Source organism: Pogoniulus pusillus, chromosome 11, assembly GCF_015220805.1.
Source record: "Pogoniulus pusillus isolate bPogPus1 chromosome 11, bPogPus1.pri, whole genome shotgun sequence".
In the NCBI taxonomy this organism is placed as follows: Eukaryota; Metazoa; Chordata; class Aves; order Piciformes; family Lybiidae; genus Pogoniulus; species Pogoniulus pusillus.
In genome coordinates, this window is record NC_087274.1 from 9720117 (window position 1) to 9743128 (window position 23012).

At 51.7% G+C, this 23012-nt stretch overlaps 1 long non-coding RNA gene and 1 other non-coding gene across 2 annotated transcripts; both read right to left on the reverse strand.

Annotated features, from left to right (window-relative positions):
* Positions 1–15862: 15862 nt before the first annotated feature.
* On the reverse strand, positions 15863–18285 carry LOC135179703 (uncharacterized). Its single transcript, XR_010304081.1, has 3 exons — positions 18205–18285; positions 17247–17319; positions 15863–15972 (listed from the first exon to the last, which is right to left on the reverse strand). It is a non-coding gene; the product is annotated as an uncharacterized LOC135179703 (long non-coding RNA).
* LOC135179818 (small Cajal body-specific RNA 16) lies at positions 17000–17179 on the reverse strand. Its single transcript, XR_010304133.1, has one exon. It is a non-coding gene; the product is annotated as a small Cajal body-specific RNA 16 (non-coding RNA).
* Positions 18286–23012: the final 4727 nt, after the last annotated feature.

Sequence of the window (23012 nt, forward strand, 5' to 3'; positions counted from 1 at the left end):
GAGACACCAGCTGCCAGCTCTTGGCCTCCAGCAGCTGACATCAGAGCACAGGCACCATTGACACAGCAAACATTACACTAGCAAATAGGACTAAGTCCTGATTCATAAAACAGATGAATTGGGATGAGTATGTGGAAAGCATCCCAGCCTTTATTCACAGCCTCTCATTGCAAAGCCTGTAACCATACGAGGCTTCCTGCATGGAATTCAGTGTCCCTGCTCCTGGACAAAGCAGAGAGCAGGTGGTGCAGGACAGGGGGGCTGCTGCTACAGAAATAATTAAAGCATGAGGAGCCAGCAGAGTGGATGAAGCTCAAATCCAACACTCATTCCAGTACCCATGTTGGATACTTATAACCAGGGCATTAGCACCCTTCTTGGGGGAGAAACCCTTTGGGGATCCCACAGGATTATTTAATCCCTTAGATCTCAGGAGGTGGCACAGGGTGTACAAAATACCAGTAAGAACTCACTTTTTTTGTTCCAGTATAAAGGGAAAACCACTCAGATGATAACTTATTGTTGCAATGTTTTACTGTTGCTGAAGCTGGGATACAGGGAGCTGGAACTGCAAGCAAGGGAGGTTTAATGGGCTGTTGGGGATGCCAAATCTTTTCAGTTGCCTTTAGAAATACACCTTGTGCCCATCACTGCCCAGGAGGTGCCTGGTACCAGCTCAGAGTGCACAGCCTGTTAACTCACCTCTTTAAGTGAGTTGAAGGACTGCCTGGATCAGATCAGTTCCTTAATAACACTTTTCAGTCCTTAGATAAATACCCATTTCAGCCAAGAGGCATAGCAAATGCAGGGACTAATAAATTCCCTGTAAAAATAAACCCAAAGGCTGTTTACTATCCCTCTTTTTAATGAGCCTGATAGTACAAATACTCTCATCTACTTCAAGTGCTGAATCCAGCTGCTGGGTCACCCTCCAGGTCCCTGTTTGCCTGTAAAATGTTGATAGTTTTTATATATATATATATTTAAATACCATTAGAGTAATAAGAAACAATTACTTATTAGTAAAAGTTCTGCACAACTCAAGCTCCTTTTAAAGTGTGCACTGACTCCAGCAGCACTGGGTCTGCACCCCGTGGGCAGACACTGGGCCTTTCACTGGAGCTCAGTCAGGACAAGCTTGCTTTGTGGTGACTGTTCCTCCAGCACCACTCTGCCTGGATCTGTACAGCTTAGTCCCCTGCCTGAAGGCATAGCATTATGAGGCACTTGCACACCAAAATAACCACCAGTACAGCTATTTCAGGGTTGATTTTTCAAATCACACTCTCTGTGGGTAAGTCCAGAGCTGGCAGCCTTCATCTAAAGGTTTCTCAGACAACACACAAGAAACATAAGTCTCATGACACGCTGGAAATGCTGCTTATCTACTCTGATCGGCAGAATTCTTTGCATGAATTCCAGTCCTGTATCCAAGGCAATCTCATTATTTGCTACCCAGGCTCAATCTGCTGGCTAATTTCTTACTCCTTGTCACAGGGGAGGACCCTTCCTGTGCTCCCTGTGCAAGGGAGATTAAAGAAAGGGAGCAAGATGCATAAAAGATGTCACCCACTCGCAGCGGCGATGGCCTGAACGGGGAGTGAGGTTTAGAGACAGATGTTCCCTCCAATTGAGCTGTCAGTGTCACTGATCCCAGCGAGCTTGGTGCTCCTGGGAAGTGTGAGATGGAGGGCACTGCTGGGCAGAAGGCTGGCTGCCTCCTGGCAGCAGCAATGCTGATTTTGCCATGGCCACAGCATTAATCTGTCTGAGTCTTGAGCAGCACGGGCTGGCTCTCTGTCCTGGAATTAATTTGGCTAATGCAGTGGGTGATGGAGAGTCAGCTTTGCAATCTCTTTGCTAGGCAAGACTGAATGGAGATTGATAGCATCCTCTGTCCCTGGCTAAGTGAAGTGGTGGCAGAGCTCCACTGAAGGGATACCCACTGAGGGGCTGGCTTCATCTCTCCAGGGATGAGAGATGACTTGTTTAACACCTCCTGGCTCTTGTAGCTGTCAGCGTGGGGGAGGGAGAGCCTGAACAGAGAAGAATCACAGAATCATAGAATGTCAGGACTGGAAGGGACCTCGAAAGCTCATCCAGTCCAACCCCCCTGCCAGAGCAGGATCACCTAGAGTAGATCACACAGGAATGTGTCCAGGTGGGTTCTGAACATCTCCAGAGAGACCCCACAACCCCTCTGGGCAGCCTTTTCCAATGTTCTGGCACCCTCACAATGAAAAAAATCTTCCTCATGTTTAATTTAAACTTCCTATGCTTCAGCTTCCACCCATTGCCCCTTGTCCTGTCATAGGGCATCGCCGAGAAGAGAAGGAAGAAGTAGAGTTGTGTTTTGACTCAAGTACTGTCTCTGCAACCCCTGTGCAAGTGGGATATGGGTTTTGGTTTGTTGGGTTTTGTTTGTTTGGGTTTTTTTTTGTTGTTGTTGGTTTTTTGAGGGTGGTTTCCAAACAGCAGTCTCAGAATCGCTGGGTTTAATGAAAGAGATGATCTCCAGCACAGGAAGCTTATTTGGAGTCACAGCTTCCAAACAGCAGTCTCAGAATCACTGGGTTTAATCAAAGAGATGATCTCCAGCACAGGAAGCCTATTTGGAGTCGTGGTTTCAAGCTGGTAGTGACAGACTGATGTGTGACCACTAAGTGTTTCAAATTAGCTAATGAACAGCTGTTCTGTTTGATTTGCTTTTGGGTATAACCAGCCAGAGTCTGAGTTAAACAACAGCCCAATGATGAAAAGAACCAAGTACAGCTTGAAAAGGCCCAGTACAGCTGCCTGGGCAGAGACTGGAAACAAGATCAGTGCTTCCTTAGTGCCCTCTCTCAAACACCCTATGTTAGGACCTTCCTGAGCCTTCTCTGCACCACCTCTACAGAGAGCAAGAAAGGAGAGAGGTCTGGAGCACCCAAGGAGTCAGCTGAATAAGGCAGTGTGGGAAGCTGAGGAAGCTAAGCAGACCCCCAGGCTCCAGAGTGGCAGAGGACAACCTGCCCAGCAGGTCCACCTCATGAACTCCTCCTGGGAAGTGGAAGAGGGTGCAGGGCAGGATGACATGAGAGGCAGATCACTGTATTCCACCAACGCTCTTGCTAAACTCATTTTAGATCTCAGTTGGTAGAAAAGGACTTCTTGGGGGAGTCTGAGCACTGCTTAACCACCACTCTTGTGAGGCACAAGCTCCACACCGTGTGCCTTCCTCCCCATCACATCCAGCACTGCCTCGTTCAGAGAGCCATCAGAACATGGGTGTGAGACGCATCGACACAGCACTGCTCAAACCAACCCAGGAAGAGGTTTCACATGCAGACAAGCAAACTGCCAGAAATAAACCCCAGCCCACCCTGGCTGCTGCACTTAGCCATGGGAACAATATTGTGCATACAATCAGATCCAGCAGGACACAAGCAGCCCAAGGGTCTTTTTACGTTTGGCTTGAAAAGGCTAAAAATAGCAGCCCAAACTGCATTCCTTTTTTTTCCCCTGCCATCTCCTCTGCCTGCTCCTGTTCACTGGCACTTTTACATGCAAAGCAGGATTTGGGATCCAAGGCTGGGTAATTAGACTCCAGCCTGGCAGCTGCAAGTGGAACAGCTGGAGGTGTTATTTTTACAGGTTATTAATTGAGTCCATAAAAAAAACCAAAAACCAAACAACCCAAAACCAACAACAAAAAAAAACCCTGAGCCTGGCAAAGAGAGAGAGCCAGCAAGCTGCAGTCCACAGCCACATGACAAGGTCTTAGTGACAGAAGATAAAATAAAAGAGAGCCCAGTCTCCTAAAGCCGATTTAGTTATAGCAATTTCTCCAAAGCTAAATATAGAAGACAAAAAAAAAAATCCTCCCCCATCTTCAGCTCCATTGGTGGAGATGAGAAAGCACAAGGAAGGAGAGAAAGACATTTAAATTTTTACTGAACCCCCTCATGGGTTGCAGAGAGAAACTGCTGCTCTGGGGATGCTTCCAAACACTTCAGGTTCCCCTGGCAGCTACCCTCTGGGCCAGCCTTTTCCTCAGCATAAGTGCTTTAGCTCCAGCCACGAAGCCCAGGCTCTGGGCTGCTCAGCAGCATCGCTGTGATGGGCAAAGGAGCAAGGCAGGGCAGCTCCTGGGGCCAGCCCAGTGACCCATGACCTGTCAAGGTCAGTGCAGTCCCCAGTACCTCTGCTGGGCACAGATAGGTGGGCTCACACTGTGTGCCTCCCTTCAAAGGGCCTGAACCACCCACACTGCCCAAAAAACAATACAGGAGAGACCCGGGAGAGCTCCAGCCTCCAATTCTCCTTCCTCCTTGCCTTTCCTTTAGCTGGGGACAGAAGCCATCCATGGCCAGTTGGGAAACCTCTGGCCTGAGTATGGAAAAGCTCAGGTGCTGGTGGCAGGAGGAAGCAGGACCTGGTCCATTGCCTCGGTGACACCTTCTGCACATCTCCTTGGACATCAAGCACATAAATAACAGGCGACTCCAGCAGGGATGCTGAGAAGCCAGGAAACCAGCAGAGCATTTCAGCTTTATGGGCAATGAATTCTGCCCTTGTCTGGAGGCTGACAGCCAGCAAGGCCCTGTCCCCAGGGCAGCCCATACTGCTGGCCCAGGCTGTGGCCTCTTTGTTCAGGCCCTGGGTTTGACTTCCCAAAATAACTGACCGTTGTACAGCAGAGGTGAAGCAGCCTCTCTCCTAGCAGAGGGCACAGCCAGGTTTACCACTTCTGGGCATCAACTCTGCTGGCAGCCCATGGGGAAGAAGAGCAGCTGCTACTTTGGACCAGCCTTGCCAATATCTTGCCAAACCTCAGCCCAAGAAAGCCCCTTCTGTGGCAGTCCTTGGCAGGAAGCAGGACAGCTCACGGCTCCAGCATGGGGATTTCTTCTCACTTTTACCACCTATACACCAAGAAGAGCACCAGAGGATCCACCAGACTTCTCTTCCTGATGTTCAGCCATAAGCAAGACACACAGACAATGGGTTAGAAGAGGGTGAATATTTCTCTCCAACCTCCACCCTTGACCCCAGCCACCCCTCGTGCTGGGACTGAGGCACTGTTAGTCCTTCCCATGCTCCCAGGTGCACAGGCTCTGTCTCTGAGGAGAACCCATGTTTTGTAACCTCTCCCTTTGGAAACCAATTCTCTGAGGCACAACCCATTCCCTTAGATATACCTTCGATGTGGGTATGCACTCTGCAGCCAAGTCCACCCTTGGCCTTGCTGCCAGGATCATGTGCTTTCTCTGCCAGTCTGGCAGTGCTGGCACTGTCCCCACATAGGAACATCCTTCTTGGAAGGCCAGTTCTGCCACGTGCTATGAACTGGGAAGAGCTGTCAGAACTCCTGTGGGGTGCCAGCACTTCATTCCTGTAGGACAAGGTTGTTGGTTAGTCTCTTATTGCCTGCTGCTTTGCCTAAGCCACATTCTGCCTGCACCACACGGTGCCCAGGGTGCACAACTCGCCTGGAGCCACGAAGAGGACATGGATGGAGCATGGCAGGTTTTATGCAGTTACATGGCCTGTCCCTAGGCTGGAGGGCCCCATGAGCTCTTCATCAGCTTCATGCAGAGACAAAGGCAGAAGTGGGGGGGACGACACAGGAACAGCCCCAGAATAGGGTTCCCACGGGGAAGTCAGGGCTGGGCACCCAGCTTCAGGGCTACAGAGATACAGCACCTTTTCCCTCACCCATCAATTCAGCCTAGCCTAGGTGATTGCTCCAAGTCTCACAACACAGGAGCAGCTGTAGTTTCACACAGGTCATATGCCCCTGTGGTGGCTGCACCGAGCCTCCCTGCACTACTTCTAACCTGGGCAAGTGGTCTGCAAGCACACTGCTATGGCAAAGGGGATTCAGCACCAGCTGCATGCCCCTGCCCAGCCTTGGGGAGATGCATGTTGCTCATACATCCACAGGTCTGGCAGTGGCACACCTCCCTGGTAAGACACAGAATATACCATCTGTGCTACCATCACACCTCCCCACAAGATGTAGAGCCGTGGCTGTGCAGGGATAGACAGCTTTGGGCACAGCAGAAGGGAAGGAAGCTGCTTCGAGGGGGTGTCAGCACCACAGGTGACCTCACTGGAGAGCAGAGAGCTGCAGGGGTTGCGAATAATCTTTGGCCTCCACAGCGTGGGACGGGCATCTGAGAGCAAAGCACATCAAGTGAATTGAAGGAGAGTGACATTTTCCTTCCCAGCTGCTCTATCCTTGCCCACGCAGCCGGTGGGCTGACTCCGTTCAGCTAAGGATGCAACGTGATTGGTAAACAAATGATGCATTTGCACCAGAAAGAAAGAGAGGCAGAGAGGAGAATAGAAAAGAAACAAGGCACATTTGGGGGTAGGAACAAGCAGCAGAGAGCTCTTTAAAAATCTGCTGAGGAAGGCACTTGCACAACACATGGTTTGGGCAGATCAATGAAGCTGCAAAGTGGCCTGCTCCTGGCAGGCACACAAATCCACTTTCTAATGAAATTTACAGCAAGTAGAATTTAGGTCACTACTCGGAAGCATTCAGTTTATTCCAGGCAGCTCTTAAAATATTTAAGAAATAGCTTTCAAATTAAGCCTGTTCACTTCTGGCTGCAAAGTCCAACTTGCAGCCAGGGCAGATTTCTTAGCTACAGCTTTAAAAAAATAGGTATTTTTAAGGTCGAATTTTCTTTTGCTTATCCCCTTCATCATCACAGTACAGTGACTAAAATCAACTCCTACCACGAGTGGGAACTAAGACCCCAAACAATTCATTCCTTCCCCAAGGTCAGAGCAGTGAGACACCTGGATATGACCTTCCTGCAGCCTGTGCAGTGAACACAGGACTTGGTCTGTTGCTGAAGGAAAACCAATACTACAGTCAGGCCTGAAAAGAGCTCTCAAGGGAGCAGCTAAAAGCAGCCTCTTAGCAGAAGTGAGCCTTCACTAAAGGCTGAGAGTGATGCTGAGTGGAAGCATCTAGGCTGGACTGGTGGTTGCTAGCACTAGTCCCAGGTGTTACACTTTTAAGAGAGCTGCTGGAGCCTGCTGAGTGAGTGGTGGAGAGGAAGGAAAAGGTGGAAACCAGGCAGTTCTCTGGCAGTTTACCCAACCCCCTATCTCCATGCTCTCAGTTCCTGTACAAATCAGGGCAAAAGTACAGACATTTCCTCTTCTGACAATGCAAAGTTCAGTGCCTTGTGTAACATGCTGGCAGCATCAACCCATTCCTGGCCCTGCTGAAGGTCCAGACACAGACACCAGAGCTTTTCCAGCCTAAACACAAAGCAAGAACAGAGGAGGGGAGAACAGAAGGTGACCTCAGAGCATGGCCAAGCTCCTGGTGTGTGCCTGTATGGTGCTGGTTCCTGGTCTGCTCTTGAGGACTGACCTGGCAGAGGAGAAAAGGGTCCTTGTGGCTATGGGAGGCTTAGTGCAAAGGGAGAAGGCACCTCCAAAGCAAGGCACTTGCTAGGGTGTACTCTGGGGGGTCAGAGCAGTTCTCCCTACTGCTCACTCTCTTGCCACACCTTGGCAACTGCCTGCCCACCCCTTGCCTCTGTTCATCATAGCCAGGACACAAGCCCCTGCCCATATGGGACCTGTTCCTCTCTCATGGGGTCTGCTTTCCTCCCCAGGCAACCCCAGTGCTCGGGATTGGGTCTGTCTACAGAAACATGGGTGTATATGCAAGCAGCTCTGCCTCCTTCCTCATTAGTTTTGACTTGCACACATAAATACCCATTTCATGCTCAGCTGACAAAGGATTTGCTTGGCTGGGTCACCACCCTGGCTGCTGCTCTGCAGCTGGCTTTGTACCAGCATCTGGTACTAGAGGGCACCGCCAGGCTCTAGCCTACCTTCCATCATCACTCCTGGGCTTGGACAAGCACATCAGGCTGTGGCTGCTAGACGCAGCTGCTACACAGAGTGTGGCATATCCACCAGGACCCTGGCAATCTTTGCCCTCTGCTCAGCCCTTTGTCCTCAGGGCACTGCAAAAGCTTGGCCCATGGAGAGGGCCAAAGAGACACCACTAGTGCAGAGAAAATCATAGAATGGGTCGAGTTTGAAGGGACTTCAAAGATCATCTATCTAGTTCCAACTCCCCTGCTATGGGACACCTCCCACTAGCCCAGGTTGCTCAAAGCCTCATCCAGCCTGGTTTTAAACACTTCCAGGGATGATGCATACACAACTTCCCTGGGCAACCTGTTCCAGTGTCTCACCACCCTCATAGCAAAGAGCTTCCTAATGTCTAATCTAAATCTACCCTGCTCTAGTTAAAAATAATACCATCCCCACACAGCTCCACAGGCTTCACCTCTCTCTCCCAGCCTGCTCTGGATGGCCCAGCTGCCACCCTGGCTCCACTCACTCAGACTAGGAGTGTGTGTGTTTGCCCTTGAGCTAATTCTCAGAATCACAGAATGTCAGGGCCTGGGAGAAATCCCAAGAGCCATCCAGTCCAACCTCCCTGCCAGAGCAGGATCTCACAAGAATGCATCCAGGCAGGTTCTGAATATCTCCACACCAGTGCCTGTTCAGCTAGGTCACAGAGTTAGCAACAACATCCTTAGATGGAGAACCTTGCAGGATGCCTCAGGGCACTGTGATCCCAATGGCCTCCCCACCCCAGAGCTGGATCCTGTTGCCTTGTGTGTTTCTGCAGAGCTGCCTCCCTTCACCCTACCTCAGGTCTGCATCTCTGGGAGGAGATGAGCACCAGAAAGAGCAGATGGCTGCTTTGTGCCTGCACAAAAAAGACCCAGTGGCCAGGCCATCCACACCTTGCTTTTCCCACCTGTAAAATGAGAGCAAGCCAAGCTGCCATGCATGGCCAAAGGCACCAACTGCTCTTTTGCATTGCATCAGAGGAAAAATGCTGTTAAGTATCAAAGAGGCCATGAAGATGCTCAGAGGGCTACAGTGGCTCTGCTTTGAGGACCAGCTATAAGCACAGGGACTCTGCAGCCTGGAGAAGAGAAGGCTTTGAGGGGACCTTGGAGTGGCCTTCCAGTATCTGAAGGAGCCCTACAGAAGGGCTGGGGAGGGACTATTTATAAGGTCTTGTAATGACAGGATGAGGAGCAATGGGTTTCAACTGGCAGAGGGGAGATTTAAACTAGATGTTAGGAAGTTCTTTACAGTAGGGTGGTGAGACACTGGCACAGGTTGGCCAGGGGGGTTGTGGATCAAAGATCATATTCTGTGATTCTGTGATCCACAGCCCCCCTGAGGGTGTTCAAGGCCAGGTTGAATGAGGCCTTGAGCAACCTGTTCTAGTGGGAGGCATCCCTACCTATGGCAGGGGGGTTGGAACTAGATGATCTTTGAGGTCCCTTCCAACCTAAATCATTCTATGATATTTTGAGAGGCATCAGACATCATTCCACTCCATGGGCAGGAAAAGGGCACTTTCACTCATGCCCTATTCCTGGGTACCTCTTTCCCCTCATCCCTCTCTCTTAGGCTGGGTGTAAAGACAAACTTGCAAGACAAAGTTTATATCCAGAGCAGAGTGCATGGGCCAGCTAAAAACCAAACAACCCAGCTGAGGGCACAACACAGATTCCAGCCAAGCTGCCTTGCTGCAGGTTTTACTTTCACACCCTTTGTATGGCCTCTTGGGTTAGCCCCAGGCTTTCTTTTCCAAAATTCCAACATCAAAAATAAAACAAACCTCCAAAAACCAAACCAGGCCAAATTCAGATGATTTTTTTTTTTTGGCAAAAACTTTTAAATTAAAAAAGGAAGGAGCTGTAATTGTAGAGTACTAAATTTGGCATCAAGGTCTGCAAGTAGAACCAGCATCGTGTTTCAAGCTGTTCCCAGGCAGCATAGAATCATGGAATGAACCAGGTTGGAAGAGACCTCCAAGATCATCCAGTCCAACCTAGCACCCAGCCCTGTCCAATCAACTAGACCATGGCACTAAGTGCTTCATCCAAGCTTTTCTTGAACACCTCTCCAGGGATGGTGACTCCACCACCTCCCTGGGCAGCCCATTCCAATGCAAATCACTCTCTGGCAACAACTTCCTCCTAACAGCTTAGACCTCCCCTGGCACAACTTGAGACTGTGTCCCCTTGTTCTGCTAATCTTTCAGCCTGGGGATACACAGGAGATGGCCAGACCAGGATTCATTATTTAGGAGAAGAAACTTCATCCTGTCAATAAAAACATCCCACTTAGACCTTACATGGAAGAGAGAATAATTATTGAGCCTGGAAGCCTGATTTGATGTGGAAAATCAGAGGAGACGGCTGGCTCTGCCTTGTGCCCCCTTCCTTGGGCACTCTATGAGCTGAGCCTCCAGTTCTGAGGACATTTTGGGAATCTCCTTCTCTGGAAACTTTCAAAACCCAGCTGGACACATTCCTGTCCAGCCTGCTCTAAGTGAACTTGCTTTGGCAGAGAGGTTGGCCTAGGTGATCTCCAGAGGTCCCTTTCAAACTCTATACTGTGATTTCCAAAGGATGGAAAGCAGAGAGCACTGCAGTGCCTGGCAAAACCCATCAGCCTTGCACTCTGTTCTGCTGAGAGAAGCCTGACAGGTTCACACCACCTTCTCCAAGACTGATTTTCTCTTTTTCCATTTAGCAGATCCTGATTAGTCTGGAAGGAAGCTGAAGGTGGCTGCTCTGCCCCAGCAGGTTATACAGATCTATCAAGCCCAAACCTTTTTGTCAGGCAGTGCTGGTAGGTGGCAGAGCTGTGTGTGGCACTGTCTGCTATCACTGGTGCCTGCAAGCTCAGCAGAGGTGACATGGTTTTACTGCACCTGCAACCAGAACTTGCCAGTGGAGAGGCTTTTAAAATCATTTTTCTTTTCTGTCCCAGAGAATTTTCCAGTGGTACCCACAACAGGACACAAGGTGATGGGCACAACCTTGAACACAGAAGTTCCATCTAAGCATGAGGAACTCCTTTATACTGAAGGTAATGGAGCACTGGAATGGTCTGCCCAGAGGGGTGGTGGAGTCTGCATCTCTGAAGTCATTCCAAACCCACCTTGATGCCATCCTGTCCAATCTGATTTAAGTGAACCTGCTTTGGCAGGGAGTTTGAACTAGATGATCTCCACAGGTCCCTTCCAACCCCTCTCATTCTGTGACAGGGTGGCTGTGGTGGCTTAAGTAAGGACTAGGTGGCAGTGGTGGGGACAGAGCAGATGTGGCAGCGATAGGTTGACTATAGTGTTTGAAGGGCTTCAAGGTTTTGGTGCTTTCTGGTCCAAGAGGCCTGACCTGAACTTTTACTTCTCCTAGAAGTCACTTCTCACAGATGCTACCGTGCCAGTTCTGACCCTCATGTATGGTGATGGTGTCACAGTCCTGCCATGGTGTCACTCTTCTGCCAGGGAAAAGGAATCAGCTGCCTGTTGGAAAGGGCAGTATTTCCAGAGCCCAGGTGCCCCAGCCACCACTCTGCATTCAGTGCACACTCACCTGCTTTTGTACCAAAGATCTGGCTGCTGTCACTGCAGAGCTGCCTGCTCTCCTGGGCAGTGGTGCTTAGCAGCTTCAGCAGGGACCAGATGCTGCCAGCTGGGCTGGCAGAGCTCACTGACCTCACCTTCAGCACCAAGGGCCTTGAGTCCAGCAGAATTTTCCCCTGCAGTAGAAGCAACTTAAGAAGTCACAAAAAACCTCAAACCAGTTCTGTGGTTAGAAGCAGGAGAGAAGATTGCAAGCAGTGCCTGTGCTCCATTCCCTGGCTTTATGTTGCAGGATGGATCCCAGTCTCCCCACGAAAAACACAATGGGCAGAACTTCTTCCAAAAAGCCACAGGAGATGCAGAGCATGACCTCAGCACTCAGAAATGGAGGAACTGACAAGCTGTGTACAGGCCAGGACAGGCAGAACCACCAAGGCTGTGGCTCCCCAATCCACAGAGCTGATGTAAGGGCTTGACGCTGCCAAAAAGGCAGAGATTCAGCTCATTCAATGCCCACCAGCACCTTCTCCGGGCCAGCCTAGCAGCAATAAAATGCTTTTGTGACAGGCAGGTGGCTTGTGTCAGCTCCCTGTGAGGAGCAGGAAGAGCCAGCCCAAGCTGAGCACCCTAAGCCCTGCAGCTCCCTTCCCACTGGAGCAGCTCCTGTCTTGTGTCTCCAGAGGAACCATGGCAGGGCACAGGGGGGGCTGAGCAGAGAAATCTCAGTGCTGGGAAACAGAGACCCAAGAGCACAAGAGGAAGGTAGGGGAGAGCTGGCTGGGGCCGGGAGAACAGGTCAGGTGCTGCAGCACAGCAGCCTCCCCACGCACCCTCGCAAAGGATCAGAGCTGTTCCCATCCACGGAGCCGTTTCCCAGAAGGCTGAGGGAGGCAGAGAAGAATCAGTAGCTGCAGATTACCAGAGACAAGGTGGGCAGGGACAGCACCAGACTGCCCCAGGGCAGGACACCAGCTCTGTGACCTGCCAAGGAGCTACCTTCCCTCCAGCAAGCAAAGGCCTCGCTCCAGCAAAGCATGCTCGCTCAGCTCACCATCAGCGTGGGGAGCAGGTCCCAGCAGATAACTCATAGCTCTGGGGACTGCTGTACTTGTGAGATAAGCTGCTCTTATCCAGGAAGGAAGGGACAGCTTGCAAACGGCACAAACAAGTGGAAGGCTCCAGCTTGTCGCAGCGAGCAGGGTGCAAATGGCAGATGAGGCTCCCCCAAACAGCTACTCACACTCCAATTCAGGCTGTGCTTGAACAAACACCACAGTGGTGACCAAAGCACTTTGCACACAACCTCCTTCACAATCAGAGAAGAAAAACAGTGTTTGGAGAGCTAGGACAAAGCACTGCTTCTGGGTCAGGCTGTGTTTGGGTGTGGCTCACCCAGAGACACCCACCATCCCCTCCAGCACCCATCCTGGGTCCCTCTGCAACTCCTAGAAGGCTCACGGCCACCCTTCAAATCATAGAATGAATCAACCAGGTTGGAAGAGGTCTCCAAGATCATCCAGTCCAACCTATCTCCCAGCCCTGTCCAATCAACTAGACCATGGCACTAAGTGCCTCATCTGGTCTCTTCTTGAACACCTCCAGGGATGACGACTCCACCACCTCCCTGAGCAGCCCATTCCAATGGCAAACCACTCACTCAGTGCCAGTTCTGACCTGCTGGGGATGTGTGAAATCCTCAGAGCAGAGCAGCCCAGCTGCTGTCACTGCCCACTCTCCACTTTCACACAGGCTAGAGAGAGCAGGAAGGGAGAGAGGCACAACACCTCGTTGACCGCAGAGTTTAAAACCATTTTACTTTTGGGAGAGCCTGGAGCTAACCACAGCAGGGATTAATTTTGTTCCATTAGTAGGCAAAAGAAGTGAAACAGCACAGGCTTCAAAACATATCCAGCCCTGACTAGTCTTTGCCTGCTGTCTTTGTCTTAACAATCAATTCTCAGTTGCTATTTAAGGGGCTCACAGCATCTTCAGGCTGTAGGAAAACCGAGCAGGGAAGTGCTAAGCAAGCGTGGGTGCACACTCACCTTCCTGGGGCCACCAGAGACTCCAGAGCAGGTGAGCAGCCACAAGGACTGCATCGTCCTGCTCCACACAGGCACGAGCCACTTTCACAAGGCAATTTGAGTCATTCCAGCTGATAAACAAGGCAGATCCTTCAGCCTGACCTGCAGGTTACCCAGCCCCACACACCCGACTGACCCACTTCTCCCGGCGGTTGTGCTTTCCTCAGACCAGGGCTGTTTACAGACTCTAATCCGCTTTGCGTGCTGGCTAAGCAGAGACCTCAGCACACCCAGCTGGTGGAGGCTGTGTCCTGCTTGTACCTGTCAGCCTGAAAGGGCTTTTACTGGGACACTACTTGTGCAACTTACAACCTCAAACACTGGACGGTTTTCAGAGCAAGACCTCTGAGAGAAACTTGGGGACAGGCTGAGGACCAGGCTTGGCAGTCATGTGCCTATGAGCATATGAAGACACAGCATTCCCCAGGAGAAGCTGGGTAAAAAGAACATGTTTTTTTTTCCCCCCTCTCTTTTCTTTTTTTCCAAAGGCCAGCAACTTGCTGACCCATTCCAAATTCAAACTTTCAAAGAGAACATCAACGTTATTTGTGCCACAAGGTCAAAATGATGTAAAACTTCCTTGGAAACAAAGCAAAGGCAGATAAGCTGTTACAAGGCTGCCCTTCCTGGAGGTAGTCACCTCCCCACCCTCTAGCACTCACAATCCTCAGCCCCAGGAGCACCACCCACTTTTGGCAGCCTCCCTCCACATTGCTTTCTAGCCAGCTTCCACCCTGACCCCCAGCCACCTGTGCTAAGAGCACTTACTGGCAGCCAAGAACCAGTCTCCTCTTGAATGTAAAGATCAAGCTCTAAAGCATCCACAGGCCACACCAGTACCAGCAAACATCTCCACCTGGAGCAATCCTGAACTCACCATCTCTCCTTTGGGTCCTTCTCAAGCACTTCAAGTGCTGGAGCAAACCAGCACTGCTGGGCTCAGTTCGGCTCAGGAATTCAGTCTGAGCATGACACTTAACAGGCAAAATTTAGTGAGGAAGAAGTCCTGTACTTGGCCAAGAAGCCAGTTAGGCCACCAAGAGCTGAGCAACTCTGCAGCACTTCCTAAGAACACACAGAACTCAGCAGGCAGCTGGGGTTCGCAGAATCCCAGCATGGTTGGGGCTGGAAGGGCGCTCCAGAGATCACCCAGTCCAACTGCCCTGCTAAAGCAGCATCACCCACAGCAGGCTGCTCAGGAGTGCACCCTGGTAGGTTTTGAGTATCTCCAGAGATGACTCCAGCAATGCTTTGTCACTCTCAAAGTATTTTTTTCTCATCTACAGATGGAACCTCCTGGGTTCCAGTTTGTGCCCCTTGCACCTCATCCTATCACCGGGCACCACTGACAAGAGTCTGGCCCAAACCTCTTGCACTCTACCCTTTAGCTCTTGCTGAGCATTGAGAAGATCCCCTCTGGGGCTGCTCTTCTCTAGGCTAAACAGCTCCTTTTTTCATAAGAGAGACGTTCCAGTCCCCCACATCACTTTATAGCCCTCCCCTGGCCTCTCTCCAGCAGTCCCCTGTCTCTACAGCATTTCAGATCACAATGGCCACAGCCTTGGTGTGGGAGAGCTGCAGACCAAGTGGACATTCCCTCTGTCTGTGAAAGGAAACCCAGGAGCCAGGCTCTGCAATGCAGGCAAGAAGTTAACTACTTGCTGTTATCAAGGGCACATTTCCCTGCCTGGGTGGAAGGGAACAACGGCATATGCAAATTAATCCTCCAAGCAACCTCTTCCAGGTACCTACATTGCAGGTCAGCACCTACTGTACCAAACCTACAGCAGAGTTGCCTCCCCTGGGCACACACACACTTGCTTGGGAATGATTTCACCAGCTGAGGCTGAGCACCATCACGTGGAGCGCACAGGGAGCCCGGCTGATGGTTACATAAGGCAGGAGCAACTTGGGCCACTGCCAACGCACAGAGCTGGGATCTTCAACACAACTAATCCCACCACGGCCTGCTGCCTGCACGGCCCTTTAAAGGAAGTCTCCTTGTTCTCTAGCTTCAGAGAGCAAACCATTCTGTGGAGCTTCACACCCTCTAGTGGGGATGGCAGCTTGGCACACCCAGGAGAAGCTCTCACATCCTTCAGCACTGCCGAATTAGACTGATGTACCCCTGCAGATCCCCAAAACAGGTCCAGAGAGCAGACAGATCCCCAAAGCAGATCCAGAGGGCACTACACATCTGCCCTAGGCACAGGTGACAAGTGCCAGAGCAGAAATAGTTTTTCACACCTACCTACCTGCCCGTGTGCTCCCTTACAGCATGTTAAAAGTCTCACCACTTGTTCACATGCAACACCAAGTACTGAATATGAAAAAAAGAAGAAAAGTCAACTTTAAGAACAGGATTTTATTCATGTTTAGCATCCAGTTAGGTAAAACTACTTTCTATATAACTAAAAAGCACTCTCACCATCCTGCAGAACGATCTTCTGGTCCAGCCACCTGAAAAGAAACAACCAGAGGTTCAGCCACAGCAAGCAAGCTGCAAGAGAAAGCTTGGCACTGGCATCAGAGCTGCTCAACCTGCATAAGTCAGACCCCACAAGGCTACCACAGGCAGCCCATGATCCAGAGCCCTCCTGCAAATGGTTATGTTGCATATAAATTACACTGAGAAATCACTTTGCTGTTTAGAAGTTAGCTGACAGGAAAATCCTCAGACAGACAGATGAGTAGGTACTTATTTTTCTCTTCTCAATTTGTTTTTGCTGCTTCATTGGGTTAAATCTGCTTACAGATAGGACAGACAAATCCCAGGCCCGGGCCAGGTTGAGCCAAGAAAGCATTTTTCTGGGGCTGAGGGCAGGGAAGGTCTCCCATTTCAGCAACAATTAATTAATTTTATCCCAAACTGCACTGGGAGAACTCGCTGACTGCTGGCAGGTCTGCTGCAGCCAGGCACAAAAGACAGTCTGATGGCAAAGCTGGTTTAAGGAGCACCTTCTTCCTCCCACTGTCTGATAGCTCCTCAAGTGCACAAGAGAAACCATCTGGGGTGACCCTGCTCTAAGCCAGATCACTCAACAACAAGCAGGGAAAGCACTTTTGTTTATTTTGGCAAAGAATGTTTGTCTGAAGCCAAATGATGAGTTTGGTGCCAGGTTCACAGCAAAGGACTTCTCCACAGCCCTTGTGGGAGCACATGCTTGCCTCAGCTGTGACCCTGGCTGAACTTCCAGCAGCAGGAGACAAACCAAGCAGTAAAGAGACTCACGGAGTTAACAAGGGAACAAAGTACACAACTTGCAGCAAAGACTTACAACATGCTCAAGTAAAGAAGCCATACTCTCAGTGTTCCCTACTATGCAGGGAACAAAGTCTGGGAATTCAAATAGTGAACAGATGGAAAAACATAGGTGCAAAATATCTTAAGTTCTGCTTTCCACATCTGCCAGTGTAATTGTGCTAGAATATTCCCAGAAGATTCGGCACACAAAGGAATTGCTGTTTTGCCTTGGCTTTGGAAGGAGCTTGTATGCAGTATTATACATGAACATCAAAAGGCTACATGAATGCTCACACCTGTTACTGCACAGGATAGGCCCCAGCATGGAGCCTGCCAGGGGGTTGATCTTGGGCACGGGTGAGGCTGGCTGGTACGAGGCAGGGCCTGTTGGCCCCACTGCCCAGCAGCCCTTCCCCAGCCCTGTGTTCACTGTGGGCCACAGACCTCTTGTGCCCCCGACTGAGCGACGTGCCCAATGAATCTTGCTCACCTCACCAATGGAACCACTCACAGTCGACATTCAGGGCTGGGGCTCCTCTCGGGCTGAACCCCAGCAGGAAGTCCTGAAAGGCACAAAGTTCTGTGAAAATCCACTAGCAAACCAAACAGATCCAGTCCAGACACCACCATGCTCTTGGCCAGGAGCAAGCCTGCCCTGCTCTGGCCATGGAGCTCCTCTGCTCTGCCCACACAGCCCCGTTCCTTGCTCTGCACCCATTCCACTTCTTGTGCCACTCTGATCTCTCCCTGCCCCCACCTACCCCCAGCAGCTCTCTGATATTGCCCACTTCGCATCCCCAGTGCAAGCTCCAACACGTTCCTCACGGAGGAGCTCTAAGCCGGGTCTGACCCCTGCACAACACTCCAGCTCTCCTGCCACCTCCCTGTACTCCACGCCGCACACTGCCCCCACACCTTCGGTACACCCCGACACTGGCCCCTAAACCCCCCTTGCACCTCCCGCAGCACTCCAACACCCCACATCGACTGCCGCAGCCCCCACTGCCCCACAGTCCCAATTCCCCCGAGCACATCCCTCCACTACCCCAACCTCTATACCCTGCTCCCCAGGGCCTCGCTACAGTGCCGCAGTGCACCCAAACCCGCTTTGCACACCCCACAGCGCTTCAGGCTCCCTGTACCCTGTCTCCTCCAGCCCTCCCCACCCCACTCCGGACCCTAGCCGCCCTTACACTCCGTACGCCTCTGTCCCGTACCCAACGCAGCCCCGTCCATAACCCCAGCCCCACATCCTGCCCCCGAAGCGCACCCCGAGCGCTGTGGTCCCCACACCTTGCCTCTCCCGGACTCCGCGACCCCCAACCTCCCACACCGTCCCTCATCCCCCATTACGCTCCACGCCCCAGCACACAGCCGCGCACACCCTGCGCCCCAGCCCCCAATGCACCCACACACACAGGCCCCGGACGCCTCAGCGCTGCTCTCACCACTCAGTGCCCCCACGGCGCTGCCCGGAACCCGCGGCCCCGCGCCCGCCACGAGGCGCCGCCCGACCGGAAACCCACCGAGACGCGGGGCAGAGCGCCGCAGGCAGCACTTCCGGCCTCCCGTGGTCTTCCGGCCCCGCCTTAAAGCGCTGGCGCCAGTGTCGCTATGGCAGCAGCCCAGGCCCCGGCGGTCGGTGCCGAGCGGCCCCGGCGCAGGGCAGCGCCAGCTCGGGGCGCTGGGCCTTGGGCATGGCCGCTGCCCAGCGCTCCCCTCAGTGCCGCGCAGGCTGCAGCAGGCCCGGCCCTGGCACTGCCCTTGCCCTTGCGCTTTCGGGCCCCTTGGGTCCGCAGAGTGGGGATGGGACTCGCACGCAGCGGGTTTCTCCATGAAACTGCCGGGACGGAGCTGAGGACTCGGGGGGGCTTCTGGGGAGGTAGAAACCATGACCTTGGCAGCTCGGGGAGCAGGGTGTACAGAAGGACAGTGCTGGGTTTGGTTTGTATTGCCCCAAACGCAACACCTCTGCACGCAGAGGGTTTGGAGGCTGGGTTTTGGCCAGAGCTGACACTGCCCCGGCGTTAACAGAGAGTAAATCAGTACATCGTAGAAAGATTGAGGTGAGAAGAGACTTTTAAGATCATCGACTCCGACCATTAACCCATCCCAGCCAGATCACCACATCCCTCAGCACCACATCTCTATGGCTTTAAAACCCCTACAGGGATGAAGACTCTGCCCAAGGCAGCCTACTCCAGGCCCTTTGGGGAAGAAATTGTTCCTCATCTCCAACCTAAACATTCCCTGGTGCAACTTGAGGCCATTTCCTCTTTTTTTTTTTTCCAATCACTTGATGCTTGGGAGAGGAGAATTTAGAGCTACTTTTTTTTCCCCCCTGTTGGAGGTTTCCAGGGCTGCCTATTTGCATTGATTTGTGCTTTGCTTTCAGTGGTTCTGACAGCCCCATTCCTGGCTGAGCATGAGAGGCTTTTCAGCATGAATAAAGGTATCTCACTCGTAATTTAATCAACAGATTTCCCTCCCAGACATTTCAGTCTAAACAGCCAAACAGGAGAAAACCAGTACAAAACACACACACAGAGTAGCTCTCTCATTAAAAATTAACAAACACTTAGCTTTATTTCTGCAGTAACACATTTTAGCAGACCTTCCATAAAATATACATAGAGGTCTAAATCACATAGGCATAAGTGGCATGGAGTCAGTCATCAGCAAGTTTGCAGATGACACTAAGCTGGGGGCAGATGTGACTGAGTTGGAGGGCAGAAGGGCTCTGCAGCAGGACCTTGACCGCCTGGACAGATGGGCAGAGTCCAATGGGATGGGGTTCAATAGCTCCAAGTGCAGGGTGCTGCACTTTGGCCACAACACCCCATGCAGAGATACAGGCTGGGGTCGGAGTGGCTGGAGAGCAGCCAGAGAGAGATCTGGGGGTGGTGATTGATACCTGCCTGAACATGAGCCAGCAGTGTGCCCAGGTGGCCAAGAGAGCCAGTGGCATTCTGGCCTGCATCAGGAATGGTGTGGTCAGCAGGAGCAGGGAGGTCATTCTGCCCCTGTACTCTGCACTGGTTAGACCACACCCTGAGTACTGTGTTCAGTTCTGGGCCCCCCAGTTTAGGAGGGACATTGAGATGCTTGAGCGTGTCCAGAGAAGGGCGACGAGGCTGGTGAGAGGCCTTGAGCACAGCCCTGCGAGGAGAGGCTGAGGGAGCTGGGATTGGTTAGCCTGGAGAAGAGGAGGCTCAGGGCAGACCTTATTGCTGTCTACAACTACCTGAGAGGTGGTTGTGGCCAGGAGGAGGTTGCTGTCTTCTCTCAGGTGGCCAGCACCAGAACGAGAGGACACAGCCTCAGGCTGCACCAGGGGAGAGTTAGGCTGGAGGTGAGGAGAAAGTTCTTCACTGAGAGAGTCATTGGACACTGGAATGGGCTGCCCGGGGAGGTGGTGGAGTCGCCGTCCCTGGGGCTGTTCAAGGCAAGATTGGACGTGGCACTTGGTGCCATGGTCTAGCCTTGAGCTCTGTGGTAAAGGGTTGGACCCAATGATCTTCCAACCTTGGTGATACTGTGATACCGTGAAGCGGGATGGGAAGAGCAGCTTGCAAGCAGAGCAGCACACCAAGCTTTCAGCCTTAGCCTGGCCTCTTGATGCTAGCACGTCCAAGCGTGGTGGAGCTTGTGAGACACACGGTGACAACTCCTTGTCCCACCGTTCAGGTCCGTGCCATGCAAGCGGCTGCTCAGCCCTGCTGCTCAGCAGGCAGTTCAAGCCTCTGGTTTCCCATCAGCCGTGCGCAGCCCCGTGCCTGCTGCCTGTGTGCTGCTCGGCAGCCTGCTCGGAATGCTAAAGCGGTCATTCGCTTCTGCTTTTTCTTCTGGTGCTTGTAAATGTGCAGGCAGAGTGTTCTACAAATCCTGAGCAGCGTCTCCCCGGTCCCTGTGAAATCCGAGGTCACGATCCCCGTTTCGCATGCGGAATTGCGATACAAAGGGATGAATGGAAACGTAAATAGCCGCAGGTTTCAGGAGCTCGCTTTACAAAACCGGCTTCTACGTTGCTTGAGGTAAAAAGCCCTTCCCTTCTTCCCCTTGACCAGCGGTCACAAGCCAGGGGATATTCCCCTCTCTCCCAGCACGGTTTTTCACGTTGTTTCTCTTAGGATCACAGTGACATCCTTTAGTGGTGCCACAAGGTGCCCAGAGCATGATGGAAGAGCCCTGCAGCCAGACTGCCCCAGGCTGGACCCTGCAAACTCATGTGCGGTGGCCACACAAGGTTCCTTGCAGAGCTGAAGAAGCCAGCCAGGCTGCAGAGGTACCCCCGGGCTTCCTCACAAAGGAGATGAGTTTACAGCAACCTTAGAGGGTCTGCCAGCCCCTCACCACCCTGCTTAACTCCAGCCTGGCAGTGAGGAGCAGGAAGCAATCGGGCACCCTTCTCCAGGCAGACACTCCCTTCCTTCTGGCCAGCGTATCAGGGTGGCATGGGGACACGTGTGTGCAGAGCCTGGAAGAAAAAGCACTTCATAGATTTACAGATTGCATTGTGCTGGAAGGCACTCTCAAAAGTTGTCTTTGAGTGGGGACACATGCAACTAGATAGGTTGCCCAGGGCCTCATCAAGTCTGATCTTGAATGTCTCCAGGGACAAAGTCTCAACCACGTCCCTGGCAACCTGTTCATGACTGTTGCTGCACACCATAACTGTCCCCCACTCCTCTTTTGTCTCTGCTCTTAATTTTGGTGCTGCTGGAAGGAGCCAGGGCCCATGCAGCAACCACCTGGCTCCATACACTCCTGTGATTTCATTTTCCTTCGCTGTGATGCTTCCAGAGCTTTCAAAGTGTGTATCTCATTTGTACAGCTGAACCTGTGCTGTCTGCCTGACGGCAGGGACAGCTCTGAAAGCAAACTCATGCCTTTTTTTTTTCCCTTTCCTCTTTTTTTGATAAAAGAAAACGTTGCCTCTCTGAGATTTACACACTAGATCAAGCACAAACCTGAATTATCTCCCTCTTCTTTTTTCCAGGGAGCAGACAATAGGTAGATCTCTCCATCCAGCTGCTTTGTTACGCATCACCCGGCTTGGCAGCATTTCTGTTGCTATTAAACCATACTCATCCCCCCTTGACATTTACAGGTCTGTTATATGATTGCTGTCACAGTTTCATACGTGAATCCTTAAGCCAATTCTCTCCTCCTCTTCCTGCTGGTGATGGATTTGCTCGTTTATGCCATAGTAATTTGTTTTCCCCATGCTGTGCTCCAGCAAAATGCTTTCACTGTCAGATGTGGTTTTCTGTGCAGCCTTTCCCCACGGTGCCATGTTACAACTGAGCAGCTCTGGGCAAATTTGAGCTGTCCCATCTTTCAGCAGCGTTAGCAAAAGAAAATAGTAAGTGCTTTTGGGAGTCTGATCCATGCTGGAGTTGGATCCTCCTGTGTTTGGAGTTGCTGCTGCAGTGGTGCGAGGCATGGCAGAACGCGGTGCTGTGAGTCCTGGTGACGGGGCCGTCAGCTACTGCAGCTGTTCCATCACAGAATTGTTTATGATGGAAAGACCTTTAAGATCATCAAGACCAACCATTAAACTGGCACTTCCAAGTCCCTCAACAGCACATCTGTATGGCTTTCAAATTCCTCCAGGGAAGGAGACTCCATCACTGCCCTGGGTAACATGTTCCAGAGCTTGACAACCCCTGTCAGAGAAAACATTTTTTTCCTGATGTCCAACCTGAACTTCTCCTGGGCACTTCATCTGCTCTCCTGAGCAAGAGTCTTTGAGAAGAGCTGTGAGTGGGGCTACCCTTGCCCACCTCATACTTGGGAAACGTGGCCAGCAAAGACCAAGAGGTGTGTCCCCCTTGGATGGAGAGTGTCACAACTGGTCATGTGGCAGGACAGGTCACCTAGACGCCTGAGCCCAAGGCACTTGAAGTATGCATCTCTGTCTCACCATAGGGCTTCAGCAGTGCTGAGCTGAAAGCTTGGGCATCTCTGATTTAACTTGGAGAACAAAGTGAAAATTCCTCATTGCACAGAGCCCAACAGCTTCTAGAATTACTCCCATCAGCATCTCCTCAGCTCCCAATCCTCTGCTGCAGAGAAGGTTGCAGAGGTTCATGTACAAATCAATTGCTATTCAAACCCACCTGCTTGTAGAGAAGCATCCTCAGCCAAATCCAGCTGTGCTGGGGGAAAGGTTTTCTCTCTTGTCATTGTCCCCAGCTGGTAGTTTCTCTACCATCAACCTGCCAGCAGGGCACATGGTGTGCACAGTTCAGAT